The sequence below is a fragment of the Panthera leo genome, chromosome A1 (assembly GCF_018350215.1).
Source record: "Panthera leo isolate Ple1 chromosome A1, P.leo_Ple1_pat1.1, whole genome shotgun sequence".
Classification (NCBI taxonomy): Eukaryota; Metazoa; Chordata; class Mammalia; order Carnivora; family Felidae; genus Panthera; species Panthera leo.
In genome coordinates, this window is record NC_056679.1 from 15804594 (window position 1) to 15817922 (window position 13329).

At 35.8% G+C, this 13329-nt stretch overlaps 1 long non-coding RNA gene across 2 annotated transcripts in view; it reads left to right on the plus strand.

Annotated features, from left to right (window-relative positions):
- The window catches only part of LOC122198474, a 250733-nt gene that overhangs the window by 161321 nt on the left and 76083 nt on the right, over window positions 1-13329 (plus strand). The gene's annotated exons all lie outside the window — the stretch shown is intronic.

Sequence of the window (13329 nt, forward strand, 5' to 3'; positions counted from 1 at the left end):
ATATATATTATAATCTATGTATGCTATTCAGATTTGAGCCATAAAGTAAACTGTAATTACTTTCCCTTTCTGTAGCATGTTTATACAAATCCCACACAAATGGAAAAGTGCATATAAGTTTACAGGTAAAGCAAACATTTATGTACCAATCAGCAGGATCAAGATAGACCATTGTCATTACTTTACCTTTCACTCTTTTCTTTCTTACTCCCCCAAATAACTATTATATTGATAATGATAGTCATCTATCCACTTTGCTTCATGAGTTTGGCACCTACAGTGTATTCATAAACACTAAGTCTAGTCTTGCTTGTTTTTGAATTTTTTGTAAATGGAAATTATGATATGCATTCTTTTGTGTCTCGCTTCTTTTGTCCAACATGGTGAGACTGATATATGTTGTTTGTGTAATTGCTCTTTGTCAATTTTTACTGAAACATATTATTTCATTGCAGTAGAATATTTCAATTTTTATCCACTCTATTAACATTTAGGTTGTTTTATAGTTTTGAGTATTATAAAATATGGGCTACATATATCTAGGAGTGGAATTATTGGGTCATAGAATATGTTTATCTCCAGTGACAAATTATTTTACAAAATTGTTGTGTCAATTTATGCTTCCACCAGCATTGTATATAGCCTCTTGTTACTGTAGATCTTTGCTAACATTTGCTATTGTGAGTCTTTTAAATGTTCTCGTCTAGTGGGTATAATAATTGCTTAGTTTGGATTTCCAATAAAGTTGAATGCCTTTTCCTGTATGTTGTCTTGAATTTCCTCCTTTGTGAAGTGCCTGCTTAAGACTTTGTCCGTTTTTTAATTGGACTGTTTCTCCTTTACATTTTGATTTGGACGAACTTTTTATATGTTCTGAATAAACCTTTCGCTGGTAAAATATGTTGCAAATAGTCCCATTCTGATTTGTCTTTTCCCTTTCTTAGTGGTGTCATTTGATGAACATCAATTGTTAATTGTAATATAGTCCAGTTTATTGCTTATTTTACAGCGAATAGTTTTTATGAATGGGATATTTTCTCTGTACAAGGTCATGACGATATTATTTAAAATTATTTTCTAAAAGGTCTGTTGATTGTGACTTTAGCATAAACCTATCTTCCCTGACTTATGTGTCTCCCATGAGGCAGGAGTCAAATAAATTTTTTTTCCATGTGAATAACAGTTTGTCCTAGCACCTTTTATTTAGATGGTCTCTGCAAAATAACCATTGTAGTAAATAACAAGTCCATATATGTATGGGTATGTGTCTGGGCCTCTGTTTATTCCATTGTTCTTCTTGTAAGTCTTGATTTTCAGTAGAGTAGTCCTCTTACCCTTTTCTTCTACTGTAAGGTTGTCTGAGCTATTTTTGGCCCTTTGCATTTTAAAATCATCTTGTAAATATCCTTGGTATTTTTATTTGGATTGCATTTTACTAATTTGGGAATCAATTATATCATTGTAATACTAGTATTCTAATCTACAGTTATGATGTTTCTACTTATGTAGATCATCTTTAATTTCTTTCAAAATTGTTTTTAAGTTTCATATGCAGAGTCTTGTTTTACTGGATTTGTTCCTGGGCATTTGATATTTTAGGTGCTATTTTTAAAGTATGCTTAAAATTTTTATTTTCTGACTTAAAATTTCCTATGTCCTTTAGAAATAAAATAGATTTTTGAATGTTTACTGGGAAATGATCGCCTAGCAGAAAGTGAACTAGATGATGCAGACCAGATACTAAGCAATTGAATATTTGGCTTTTAGGAACCCTTCACCCTGGAAAATATTCCTGCCTCAATATTTTAATACTTTTATTTTTTCAAAATGTCCCAATAAGTAAACACAGCTCCCCTGTATTAGTGTCCCATTGTTACTGTAACAAATTACTACAAACATAGTGATTTAAAACTACAAATTTATTATCTTATAGTTCTGGAGTCCAGTATCTAAAATTGATTGGTAGCTATGTGTTCCTTATAGAAATTCTAGGGGAGAATCTTTTTCCTTGCCATTTTCAGCTTCCATGGGCCACTTGGCATTTCTTGGCTTGTGGCCTGCATAACTCTGACCTCTACTTCTGTCATCACGTATGCCTCTCTGGCACTTACTCCCCTGCCTCCTCTTATAAAGACCATGGTACATTGGGCCACCCAGATAATTTAGTCTAATCTCCCCATTTTAAGATGTTTGACTTTCTTTTTTTAAATTGAAGTATAAATGACATAAATGTTACATTAGTTTCAGGTTTACAACATATTGATTTGACTATACCATACATGGCTGAATGCTCACCACAACAAATATAGTCACAATCTGTCACTGTCTAATGTTATTGTAATATTATTAACTCTCCTCCCTATGCTTACTCTTCACCTCTGTGACTTATTTATTTTACAATTGAAAGTTTGTGCTCTTAATCCCTTTTATCTCTTTTGCCCATCCCTCACCTACCTCCCCCCTGGCAACCACCAGTAGTTCTCTGTATTTAAGAGTTTGTTTATTTTGTTTATTTGGTTGGTGTTGTTGTTGTTTTTAGATTCCATATGTAGGTGAAATCACATCTTTGTCTTTATTTACTTATTTAACTTAGAACTATAACCTCTAGGTCCATCTATATTGTCACAAATGGCAAGATTCCATTCTTTTTAATGACTAATATTCCAGTATTTATATATTCCACTTCTTTATTCATTGATTGATGGGCACTTGAGTTGGCTTTATATATTGGCTATTGTAAATAAAACTGCAGTAAATATAGGGGTGCATATATCTTTTTGAATTACTATTTTCATTTTTTTGTGTGCATAAATACTCAGTAGTGGAATTACTGGCTCATATGGTATTTCTATTTTTAATTTTTTGAAGAACTTTCATACTGTTTTCCACAGTGGTTGCAACAATTTAAATTCTTACTAATAGTGCACGAAGGTTTCTTCTCCAAATCCTTGCCAACACATAGTATTTCTTATCTTTTTTGATACTAGGCATTCTGATTACTGTGAGGTGATACTGTGGTTTTGATTTGTGTTTTCCTGATGATTAGTGATGTTAAGAATCTTTTATGTGTCTGTTTGCCATATGGATGCCTTTGGAAAAATGTCTGTTCTTGTCTTCCGCCTATTTTTAAATCAAGTTATTTTTCTGGTGTTGAGTTGTATGGGTTCTTTATTTATTTTGGATATTAACTTCAGATATATCCTTTGCAAATATTTTCTCCCATTCACTTGGTTTCCTTTTTATTCTGTTGATGGTTTCCTTCACTGTGCCAAAGCTATTTATTTTCTTTAAGTACCAATAGTTTATTTTTGCTTGTCTTTAGTTGCCTGAGGAAGCATATCCATAAATATGTTATGAAGGCTGATGTCCAAGATATTACTGTTTATGTTTTCTAAGCAATTTTATGGTTTCAGGTCTCACATTCAGGTATTTAGTCCATTTTGAGTGTATTTTTCTGTATGATGTAAGAAAGTGGTCCAGTTTCACTCTTTTGCATGTAGCTATCCAATTTCCCCAACGTTATTTATTGAAAAGAATGTCTTTCCACATTGTATATTCTTGCCTCCTTTCTTATAGATTGATTATAAATTTTATCATCAATATTTTTTTGTATTAGCTTAAAGAAACATTTGCTTGCACTGTGCTGCTAAAATATTTTGGAAGTCTCTATGGGCAATTATTAGTGACCAGAATTTTTGGAACATCTAGGTTAATAGCACATAAATGGCAATAGAAATCTTAGTTTGCTTGGAACATTTTGTACACATACATCCTTCTACTATTTATTCAAGATGTCCTGGGCTTATTTACTTACTATAATCATAATCATTCCTTGGGATCCATAGTGTTTCTGTGTCTAAATATAGAAAAAAGTGATAGATTTTATGCATGGAACCTCATTTATTTATAAACAATCAATTTTGTCCTTTCGTTTGAGCTTTAAAATGTTACTGCATTTTATGTGCTTCCTTATGGCAAAAGGATAGAACTTTCTTACCTTTTGGTCTGGAAGTAAATGCCCAAAGGCCAGTTATGAACCTGACATTATACTATGACCTCATGTTTGAATTCTAAAAATGTTTGCATTATTCTATATTACATTAGGATTTAAAGTACAGTAAATCTGTATAGAACTAGTTATAAATTATATTTCTCATACCCTTTTGCCCAGATATTTGAATAAAATTAAAGTTCTAGAAAGATGTTACACTTAAACTATGTTTTTATTTTTTACCATCTGACATACCATTGAACACCCCTTTCCTTTTTTTTTTTCCACCTGAGGTTAAAAAGCACAAGTAGAAAATTATGGGATCTGAATTCATAAAACCTGGGTACTGCTAATTACCAACTGTGTAATCTTGGGAAATTCATTGCTGTGGTTTGAATGCTTGTATCTCCCCTCATTTCATATGTTGAAATACTAATGGTGATGGTATGAGGTGGGTCTTTGGGTGATTAGGTCATGAGGATTCTGTTATCTTGAATGAGTTAGTGACCTTATAAAAGGGACCTCACAGATGTAGTCCCAATAGTTTATTTTTGCTTTTGTTTCCCTTGCCTGAGGAGACATATCTAGAAAAATGTTTCTGTAGCCAATGTTAAAGAAATTCTTGCCTGACTTCTTCTAGGAGTTGTATGGTTTCAGGTCTCACATTTAGGTCTTGAATCAATTTTGAGTTTATTTTTGTGTAAGGTGTAAGAGAGTGATCAATTTTCATCCTTTGCATGTCCAGTTTTCTCAGCACCATTTATTATAAGGACTGTCTTCCCAGTGCATATTCTTGCCTCCTTTGTTGAAGATCAGTTGATCATATGTGCATGGGTTTATTTCCGGGCTCTCTGTTATGTTCAATTGATCTATGTGTGTATTTTTGTGCCAGCACTATACTGTTTTGTTTATTGCAGGTTTATGGCATGTCTTGAAATCAGGGATTGTGGCACCTCAAACTTTGTTCTTCTTTCTCGAGATTGCTTTGGCTGTTCAGGTTTTTGTGTGTGTGTGTGTGTGGTTACATACAAATTTTAGTATTATTTGTCCTAGTTCTATAGCAAAATATAAAGCTTCTGCACAACAAAGGAACCATCAACATAATCACAAGGCAACCTATTGAATGGGAGAAGATATTTGCAAATGATGTATCCAATAAGGGATTAATATCCAAAAATCTAAAGAACTTATACAACTCAACCAGAAAAACAAATAACCTGATTTAAAAATGGGCAAAGGACCTAAATAGACATTTTTTCAAAGAAGATATACAGATGGTCAACAGACACATGAAAAGATACTCAGTGTTACTAATCGTTAGGGAAATGCAAATCAAAGCCACAATGAGACATTACCTCACACCTGTCAAAATGTCTAAAATCAAAAAGACAAGAAATAATAAGTATTGGTGAGGATGTGGAGAAATAGGAATCTTTGTGAACTGTTTGTGGGAATGCAAATTGGTGCAACCACTGTGGAAAAGAGTATGAAGATTCCTCAAAAAAATGGAAATGCCATATGATGTAGTAATTCCCCTACTGGGTATTACCCGAAGAAAATGAAAATGCTAATTCAAAAAGAGATATGCACCCCATGTTAATTGCAACATTATTTACAATAGCTAAGATACAAGAGCAACCTAAGTGTCTATTGATAGATGAATGGATAAAGAGAAGTGATCATATATATATATATATATATATATATATATATATATACACACACACACACATACATAGTATATACATATATATATACATATATAGTAGAATATTTTCCGTCATAAAAATAATGAGATCTTGCCTTTTGCAACAATATGGAAATATGTATGGATCTAGAGGTTATAATGCTAAGTGAAGTAAGTTAGACAGAAAGACATGTACCATATGATTTCACTCAAATGTGGAATTTAAGAAACAAAACAAAGAAAGAAAGAATAAGAAACAAACAGGACTATTAAATACAGAGAACAAACTGGTGGTTGCCAGAGGGGCGGGGGTTTGAAATAGATAAGGGAGATTAAGAGCACACTTATCATGATAAATACTGAGTAATATATGGAATTGTCGAATCATTATATGGTACACCTGAAACTAATATAACTCTGTATGTTAATTATACTTTAATAAAAGAATAAAAGAGGTCTCAAAGAGTTTGCCAGCTCCCTTTCCCCCATGTGAATATAGAACAAGAAGTCTATGAGCAGAAAGAGGACCTTCAAGTAGATCATACTGGCTCCCTGATTTTCAACTTCTAGCCTCCAGAACTTTGAGAAATACATTTCTGTGAATGTATAAGCTACCCAGTGGTATTTCTTTTAGTAGAAAGTGGTATTTTCTTGCAGCAGCCTGCACAAACTCAAACACCATTTATCTTCGTCTATAAAACAGGGATTGTAGTAACACTTACTTCACAGAATTAGGACAGTGAATGTGAAAAAGATGTTTTGTAAACTGAAGTGGCTCTAGTTTCTGTTTATTCAACATTGTTCCTGAAACTGGAGTTTAATTATTAAGGGCTTTTGTAGGATCAATAGGTAGAAAATCCAACCCAAACTGGCTTAAGATAAAAGGGAAGCTTATTGGTTCGCATGACTCAAAATTCCAGAGGAACATCTGATTCAGGAGCAGCTTGATGAAGGGGCTGAAATGTTGTCATCAGGACCTACCATCTATCTCATCAATCTGCTCTCCTATATGGTTTGTTGCATTTCACTTTCATGTGGTGTCAGTATGACCGTCAGCAACTTTTTAGACCTGCAGTCTCTTAGGCTCAACTCCACAGAAACAGAATCTATCTCTTTTAGATAGTTTTTGTGCAAACTCTAGAATTTACTCTAAATTGGACCAGTTTGAGAGACAACCGACTTGACCTGATTTGGTCATAAGACTTACAGAGACTGAACCCACATGAATCACACCATCCATCCCCAGAGCCTAAAAGGAACCCCTGAACCACAAGTATCAGGAGTGGCAAAGGATCTGGGGTGTTATAACCAAAAGAAGGGAGGTGGGTTCTACTTGATAAAGTGTCCATTCTGTGTGTACTTAATATTTCTAAAAGGATGTCATTTTATTCTTAGTTTGTCCTACTCTGGAGAGAGAGTTTTCATGGAAGAAACCTTGCTTTTTTGTTTTAATATAGTCTTCTCCCTCCCTTTGTTTACCCGAAGCTCATAATTATAACATGCTGTATATCTTTCCTTTCTATTTGGCAACCAACTTGCTCCCATCTGTTTTTTATTGAATGATGTATGGGAAAGCCACATTTTCCTAGCTGGGAAAGTTTGATGAGCCGTTCTCTGTCTTTGTGCATTCTGTTTAACGCATTCCTATTTTTAGATTTGGGGGAAGATTTATACATATGATTGGTAGCCAGTATTTGCTCTTAAAACTCTTTTTTAGATAATTTAAAGTTTCACTTATTCTTGAACACTTTTCCAGGTGACTTAGGACAGTGTTATAAAAATATATAAAACTTTCGTGGACATAGATATGCTGTTTAATATATTATGGGCATAATATGAATTTCCATTTTTCTTTAGCTAATTTTATTTATTTACTCATGTTTATACAAATATTAAATGCGGACAAGTAAAACTTAAATAACATGTTTTTTTCCAAGTAATGTTAAGACTGATCATAGATAGTTTCAAATGATAAAACTGAAGAATTAATATTTAGATAGAAGCATTGGAATTTTCAGTCTCTGTCACAATTCATTGTTACTCTTGGTAAACTTCACTGAAAGATAGCAACTTCATTAGGTCATCATTGGTACTTTTAGTACCTTTTCAGATTTTTACAGGGGCAAGTTTTTGGTGTTTTGATTTTATAATCTCATTCAGTAATTAATGCTTTTGGTTACGTTAATTATTTGTGAGCAAATACGTAAATAGCTCAATTGATCAAAATAATTCCCATTTGTATAAAAAATACATATATATTTTTTACTTCATTGAGTTGCATTCATTCAGTTGTCTCTTCAAGACAAAGTTAATAAAGTAGCTTCTTTGGTTCACTTTGCTTTTGCCAGCCTGTGCTCAGCGCATGCAAATGAGTAAGTGGCATCTGCCTGGGTTACTCATTATGTGTGTAGGAGATAACACATTGTGAGATGAAAATTATTCTATCCTCCCTCCTACCACCCCATAGGATATTCTGGCAAAAGGGTAGGGGAAAGAATTTGAAAACTTATCTTGACTCCTTATTATATAAAGGACTTATTATATACTAGTTATTATATACTAGTTACAAGAATCAGGTGCTGTGGGGTACTTCCATATTTTGGGTTGAACATAATTTTTTTTTTTTATAATTTTGAGTTTACCAATTTTTATCATGTGGACTTATGGGAATTCTTAAATTTTTGCTTTAATTTTCCTTACCTTTAAAATGGGGATTATAATATAACTTTCTAGGACTGGGGTTATGATTAAAGAAGTTATACATATATGGTACTTAGAAGAGTACCTGTATGGTACTGAGAAGAGATAGTAAGTATTCTGTAGATGTTGACCATTATAATGGAATACAACATGGCGGGTAAGAACCAAGGCTTTGGAGTAAAACTTGCTTGAATTTTTTTTTTTTAGTTCTGCCTTGGGCAAGATATTTAATCTCACTGGGTCATAATTCTCTCATTTGTAAAATTGGTATAATAATGGTATCAAAGTTAGAGAGTTGTTGTGATTTTAAATAAGGTAGTATATACAAAACACAATAATGCTTGGAGTATGGGAGCAATCAACAAATATAAACTATTATTATTATTATTTGCAGCATTTGTGTTAGATTATAAATGCCACCAGAACATAGAGAAGATATTTACTTAATTTAATCTGCATAGATTTTAAGAGAGACACTTTATGGATAAATGGTTCTGAATATTAAGTTTTAAATTTGGATTTAGCTGTGCTTTATTTTTTTTTTTTCACTCCATCACCCGGTATTTGGGTAAGTGGTTGTATTCTTTTAACAAATATAAATAAACACACATATACTAAATATGAAACAGTTAAACAGCAAAAGCCTGTGTTAGATAGACTAGGCTCAGCTCCAAGAGAGAATGGATCCTGAACATACAAATATTTGTATCAAGAGTCAGGAAATAAATAAAAAGGAATGAACTTTATGGAATAAAACAATGGAGAAGAGTCTCAGGGAAATTTTTTAGTACAGACAAGAGCATATTCACCTTAGTCCTTCCCTCTTCAGTGGTGTAGCACAAGAGATGTTCGCAAACATTCAAACAGTTGGTGATGGGGGAAGATGGTGGTGTAGGAGGACACTGGGCTCACCGCATACTGCGGATCACTTAGATTCCACCAACACCTGCCTAAATACCCAGAAAATCGCCAGAAGACTGGCAGAATGGATTCTCAGGAGGCAAGCATAGACAAGAGGTGCACGGAAGAGGGTAGGAAAGGCGGAGAGGCAGTGCGTGCTACACGGACTGGCGGGAGGGAGCCGGGGTGGTGGAGGGGCAGCCAGCCCACCCAACAAGGCAGAGCCCCCGAGTCTGGCTTGCAAAAGCGGAGGCGCCAGACCCTGTGAGTTCTGACAGCCAGCGGGACTTAACATCTGGAAGGTTATAAATTAACAGATCTGCTCAGAGAATGGAAGGGCTGGAGGACAACGGGAGGGAGAATTGTTGAGCCCCGGACAACAGAGTGCAGCTTGGCAGGAAACAAAGGTGCTCACCAGTGCCATCTCCTTCGCCCATCCCCCAGCCAAAATCCCAAAGGAACCAGTTCCTGTCAGGAAACTTGCTTGCTCGGCGCAAACACCGAACCCTGTGCTTCTGCAGATGCATCCCTCCGGCGGGTCTGACTCCCTCCTGGTGCCACAGGGCCCCTCCAGAAGTGGATCTCCAAAGGAAAAGCAAGCTGAGCCTGCCCCTCCCGCCCCTGAGCACCTTGACGATCCACACCAGCTAATACACCAGGTCCCCAGCACCACAAGCCTGGCAGTGTGCAAGTAGCCCAGACTGGCCACACCACCCCACAGTGAATCCCGCCCCTAGGAGAGGGGAAGAGAAGGCACACACCAGTCTGACTGTGGCCCCAGTGGTGGACTGGGGGTAGACATCAGGTCAGACTGTGGCCCGCCCACCAATGCAAGTTATTCAAGACAGCACAGGGGAAGTGCCCTGCAGTTCTGCACCACTTCAGGGACAATCCAAAATGACGAAACGGAATAATTCCCCTCAAAAAAACCTCCAGGAAATAACAACAGCTAATGAACTGATCAAAAACGAATTGAACAATATAACAGAAAGTGAATTTAGATTAATAGTCACAAAATTAATCGCTGGGCTTGAAAACAGTATAAAGGACAGCAGAGAATCTATTGCTACAGACATCAAGGGACTAGGGAACAGCCAGGAGGAACTAAAAAATGCTATTAATGAGCTGCAAAATAAAATGGAGACGACCACGGCTCGGATTGAAGAGGCAGAGCAGAGAATAGGTGAACTAGAAGATAAAATTATGGAAAAAGAGGAAGCTGAGAAAAAGAGAGATAAAAAAATCCAGGCGTATGAGGGGAAAATTAGAGAACTAAGTGATGCACTAAAGAGAAATAATCTACGCATAATTGGTATTGCAGAGGAGGAAGAGAGAGGGAAAGGTGCTGAAGGTATACTTGAAGACATCATGGCTGAGAACTTCCCTGATCTGGGGAAGGAAAAAGGCATTGAAATCCAAGAGGCACAGAGAACTCCCTTCAGACATAACTTGAATCGATCTTCTGCACGACATATCATAGTGAAACTGGCAAAATACAGGGATAAAGAGAAAATTCTGAAAGCAGCTAGGGATAAACGTGCTCTAACATATAAAGGGAGACGTATAAGACTCGTGATGGATCTCTCTACTGAAACTTGGCAGGCCAGAAAGGAATGGCAGGAAATCTTCAATGTGGTGAACAGAAAAAATATGCAGCCGAGAATCCTCTATCCAGGAAATCTGTCATTTAGAATAGAAGGAGAGAGAAAGGTCTTCCCAAACAAACAACAACTGAAGGAATTCATCACCACTAAACCAGCCCAACAAGAAATCCTAAGGGGGATCCTGTGAGACAAAGTACCAGAGACATTGCTACAAGCATGAAACCTACAGACATCACAATGACTCTAAACCCATATCTTTCTATAATAACACTGAATGTAAATGGACTAAATGCGCCAACCAAAAGACATAGGGTATCAGAATGGATAAAAAAACAAGATCCATCTATTTGCTGTCTACAAGAGGCTCATTTTAGACCTGAGGACACTTTCAGATTGAAAGTGAGGGGATGGAGAACTATTTATCATGCTACTGGAAGTCAAAAGAGAGCTGGAGTAGCCATACTTATATCAGACAAACTAGACTTTAAATTAAAGGCTGTAACAAGAGATGAAGAAGGGAATTATATAATAATTACAGGGTCTATCCATCAAGAAGAGCTAACAATTATAAATGTCTATGTGCCGAATACAGGAGCCCCCAAATATATAAAACAATTACTCACAAACATAAGCAACCTTATTGACAAGAATGTGGTAATTGCAGGGGACTTTAATACCCCACTTACAACAATGGATAGATCATCTAGACACACGGTCAATAAAGAAACAAGGGCCCTGAATGATACATTGGATCAGATGGACGTGACAGATATATTTAGAACTCTGCATCCCAAAGCAACAGAATATACTTTCTTCTCAAGTGCACATGGAACGTTCTCCAAGATAGATCACATTCTGGGTCACAAAACAGCCCTTCATAAGTATACAAGAATTGAGATCATACCATGCATACTTTCAGACCACAATGCTATGAAGCTTGAAATCAACCACAGGAAAGTCTGGAAAACCTCCAAAAGCATGGAGGTTAAAGAACACCCTACTAAAGAATGAATGGGTCAACCAGGCAATTAGAGAAGAAATTAAAAAATATATGGAAACAAATGAAAATGAAAATACAACAATCCAAACACCTTGGGATGCAGCGAAGGCAGTCCTGAGAGGAAAATACATTGCAATCCAGGCATATCTCAAGAAACAAGAAAAATCCCAAGTCAAAATCTAACAGCCCACCTAAAGGAAATAGAAGCAGAGCAGCAAAGACACCCCAAACCCAGCAGAAGAAGAGAAATAGAGAAATAGTAAAGGTCAGAGCAGAAATAAGCAATATAGAATCTAAAAAAACTGTAGAGCAGATCAATGAAACCAAGAGTTGGTTTTTTGAAAAAATAAACAAAATTGTTAAACCTCTAGCCAGGCTTCTCAAAAAGAAAAGGGAGATGACCCAAATAGGTAAAATCATGAATGAAAATGGAATTATTACAACCAACCCCTCAGAAATACAAGCAATTATCAGGGAATACTATGAAAAATTATATGCCAACAAACCGGACAACCTGAAAGAAATGGACAAATTCCTAAACACCCACACACTTCCAAAACTCAAACAGGAAGAAATAGAAAGCTTGAACAGACCCATAACCAGCAAAGAAATTGAATCAGTTATCAAAAATCTCCCAACAAATAAGAGTCCAGGACCAGATGGCTTCCCTGGGGAATTCTACGAGACGTTTAAAGCAGAGATAATACCTATCCTTCTCAAGCTATTCCAAAAAATAGAAAGGGAAGGAAAACTTCCAGACTCATTCTATGAAGCCAGTATTACTTTGATTCCTAAACCAGACAGAGACCCGGTAAAAAAAGAACTACAGGCCAATATCCCTGATGAATATGGATGCAGAAATTCTCAATAAGATACTAGCAAATCGAATTCAACAGCTCATAGAAAGAATTATTCACCATGATCAAGTGGGATTCATTCCTGGGATGCAGGGCTGGTTCAACATTCGCAAATCAATCAATGTGATACATCACATTAATAAAAGAGAAGAGAAGAACCATATGATCCTGTCAATCGATGCAGAAAAAGCATTTGACAAAACTCAGCATCCTTTCTTAATAAAAATCCTCGAGAAAGTCAGGATAGAAGGAACATACTTAAACATCATAAAAGCCATTTATGAAAAGCCCACAGCTAATATCATCCTCAATGGGGAAAAACTGAGAGCTTATCCCCAGAGATCAGGAACACGACAGGGATGTCCACTCTCACCGCTGTTGTTTAACATAGTGTTGGAAGTTCTAGCACCAGCAATCAGACAACAAAAGGAAATCAAAGGCATTAAAATTGGCAAAGATGAAGTCAAGCTTTCACTTTTTGCAGATGACATGATATTATACATGGAAAATCTGATAGACTCCACAAAAGTCGGCTAGAACTGATACATGAATTCAGCAAAGTTGCAGGATACAAAATCAATGTACAGAAA